This window comes from Mus pahari, chromosome 10, assembly GCF_900095145.1.
Source record: "Mus pahari chromosome 10, PAHARI_EIJ_v1.1, whole genome shotgun sequence".
NCBI lineage: Eukaryota > Metazoa > Chordata > Mammalia > Rodentia > Muridae > Mus > Mus pahari.
Window position 1 is genome coordinate 49737248 of NC_034599.1, and position 3706 is coordinate 49740953.

Consider the following 3706-nt stretch of genomic DNA (forward strand, 5'->3'; position numbering starts at 1 on the left):
AAAAAAAAAAAAAAGCAGGATAAGCAAACCAAGGGGAGCAAGTCAGTAAGCAGCACCCCTCATTGGCCTCTGCATTAGTTCCTGCCTCCAGGTTCCTGCCCTGCTTGAGTTCCCGTCCTGGTGTTCTTCAGTGATGGACCACAATGGAGAAGTATAAGTCAAATAAACCCTTTCTTCCCCAACTTGCTTTTTGGTCATGGTGATTCATCGAAGCAGAAGTCCCTCAAGAACAGAACTGCTGGCACGAGGCCCTGAGTTGCATTTCTGTGGAGCAGGGCATCTGTGCTGGAGAGAGCAGCCTCCAACCAGGCCCGATTTCTTTCCTGAGTAAGTGCTGATGACATCTCAACAATTTTCCCTCCGCCCAACCCTCCTTCCTTCACCTCTGTCTGTGGGGACTTAGAGTCCTTCCGTATCAAACCCCAAACTCTACGCTCCATCGCAGAGTCTGCTGCCCAGAGGAGGGATCTGGATCAGGGCCTAGAGTCTCTATTTTTGACCTGGAGCCCGTGAAGGTGACTTGGGGTATATGAGTACTTGGCATATTCACTTGGATGTTTTCCGAGAGTATCTTAAACACATATAGTAAAACATATGGGATTACAAAGGAAACCAATTATATTGAGCTATGGTTATTAAACTATGTTCTGAGCTGTGATATGGCAAATATTGTTTTTATTAACCTATCTATCACGATCCAGTAGTGCACATAATAACCTCCGTAATTTTGAGGCAGTGAGGGGGCATAATCCACACCTCAAGATAGGTGTAATATATGAAAATATTGGTGATTTCTTTTTGTTTGTTTGTTTGTTTGCAGATTTTTTTCTTTGTTTTTGTTTTTCCAGGCAGAGTCTCTTGTAGCCCAGGCTGGCCTCAAACTTACTATGTAGCTGCAGTCAGAGGAAAACTTTATGGAGTCAGTTCTCTCTCCTTCCACCTTCACATGGGAAAAGAAAAAAAGCAAGAATCCTGAGGACAAGGACAGGTGTAAGGAGCAGAAGTCTTCCTTAAAGAGGAGGGCAAGGAGGGTGAGGGAGGAGGGTTAGGAGAGGGAGGAGGGTTAGGAGGGAAGGAGGGTTAGGAGGGGAAAGGGAAGGAGGGGAAGAGGGGGAGGAGGGGGAGGGGGAAGGATGATGGATGGCTCAGTGGCTAACAGCACTTACTTGGGTGAGGTTAACAGTCTGGGCTCTGGGGGGCTGGCAAGATGGCTTAGCAAGTAAGAGCACTGACTACTCTTCCAAAGGTCCTGAGTTCAAATCCTAGCAACCACATGGTGGCTCACACCCACCTTTAATGAGATCTGACAACCTCTTCTAGTATGTCTGAAGTCAACTACAGTGTACTTATGTATAATAATAAATAAATCTTTTAAAAAATAAAATAAATAGCAGTCTGGGTTCTGTAATCCCAGCACTCCAACATGGAGATGTGAAACAGAAATAGAAGGATCACCCAGGAGCTCAAGGGCAAGTGAGCCTACACACACACATTTTTAATTGATTAATTATTTTATATCCAGACCACACTTTGCCCTCCCTCCTCTCCTCTCAGTCCCTCCCACCCACACCCATCCCTACCCCCACAATCCTTCTCCATTCTCTTCAGAAAATGTCAGGTCTCCCATGGATATCAACCAGCCCTGGTATATCAAGTTGTAGTAAAACCAGGCACACCCTCCCTTATTTGGCTTGACTCAGCAATCCAGGAAGAGGAAAGAGTCCCAAAGGCAGACCACAGAGTCAGAGAGAGACCCTGCTCCCGCTGTTAGGAGTCCTACATGAAGACCAAGCCGCACAGCTGTAACATATGTGCAGAGGGCCTAGGGCAGAGCCCTGCAGGCTCCCTGCTTGGTGGTTCAGTCTCTGGAGCCCATATGAGCCTTAATTAGTTGATCCTGTGGGTTTTCTTGTGGTGTCCTTGACCCCTCTGGCCCCTACAATTTTTCTTCCCTTTCTCCCACATGATTCCCCAAGTCCCACCAAATGTTTGTCCATGGGTCTCTGCTTCTGTTTCGTCAGGTGCTGGATAAAGCCTCTCAAATGACAATTGGGCTAGACACCAGTCCATGAGTATAGCAGGATATTGTTATGAATCATTTCTTTGACTTTATTTTCCATTTGTGTTTGCTTCTATCCTAGGTCTCTGGGCTATGCAGCCTGTTTCCTGGTCCTCCCAACAGTGTGAGGGATGGGCTCCCTCTCATGGTGTGGGTCTCAAGCTGGGCCAGTCATTGACTGGGCACTCCCTCAACTTCTATGCCACCTTTACCCCAGAACACCTCATAGTCGGGACAAATGTCAGGTGGAAGGTTTAGTGGCTGAGTTGATGTCCCATTCCTTCCATTGAATGTCTTGCCTGGTTATAGGGGATAGCTGGCCCAGACTCCATATCCTTCATTGCTAGCAGTCTTAGCTCAGGTCATCCTCATAGATTCCTGGGAGTTCCCAGTGCTCTCAGTTGCTAGCTCATCCCAGAGATGCCAGCCCCCCATTCCAGTTGTCTCTCCCAGTACTCTCTCCCTTTGTCCTCTTGTCACCTGATCCCTCCTGTTCTCAGGACTTCCTCTGTCCATTCATGACGTCTATTCCATTTCTCCTTCTCAGTGAGATTCATGCATCCTCCCTTGAGCCCTCCTTCTTTGGGTCTGTGAATTATACATGGCTATCCTTTACTTTACAGCTAGCATCCACGTATAAGTGAGAACATACCATGTTTGTCTTTCTGGGTCTGGGTTACCTCACTCAGAATGATCTTTTTAAATCCATCCATTTGCTGGCAAATTTCATGATGTCACTGTTTTTAATAGCTGAGTATTATGCCACTGTGTAGCTCTACCACATTTCTTCATACATTCTTCAGTTGAGGAACATCTAGGTTGTTTCCAGTTTCTGCCTATTATGAATAAAGCTGCTATGAACATAGCTGAGAAAGCAAGTGTCCTTGTAGAATGGTGGGGCATCCTTTGGGTAGGTAGATTAATTCCAAGTTTTCTGAGAAACTGCCATATTGGTTTCCAAAGTGGCTATACAAGTTTGCACTCCCACCAGCCATGGAGGCGTGTTCCCCTTACTCCACATCTTTGCCAGCCTGAGCTGTTGTTTGAGTTTTTGATCTTCACCATTCTGACAGGTGTAAGATGTAATCTCTGAGTCATTTTGATTTACATTTCCCTCATGGCTAAGGATGTTGAACATTTCTTTAAGTGCTTTTCTTTAATAAGAGATTCTTCTATTGAGAGTTCTCTATTTAGATCTGTACCCCATTTTTTAATTGGGCTATTTGGTTTGTTGATATCTAGTTTCTTGAGTTCTTTATATATTTTGGATATCAGCCCTCTTTCAGGTGTGAGGTTGGTGAAGATCTTTTCCCATTCTCTGGGCTTCTGTCTTATCCTTTTAACAGTGTCTTTTGCCTTACAGAAGCTTTTCAATTTCATGAGGTCCCGCTTATTAATTGTTGATCTTAGTGTCTGAACTGTTGGTGTTCTGTTTAGGAAGTTTCTTCTGTGCCAATGCATTCAAGGCTATTCCTTTTCTATCAGGGCTAGTGTATCTGGTTTTATGTTGAGGTCTTTGATCTGCTTGGACTTGAGTTTTGTGCAGAGTGATAGATATGGATCTATTTGCATCTATCTACATGCAGACATCCAGGTAGGCCATTTACTAAAAATGCTTTCTTTTTCCATTGTATAATTTTGGCTTCT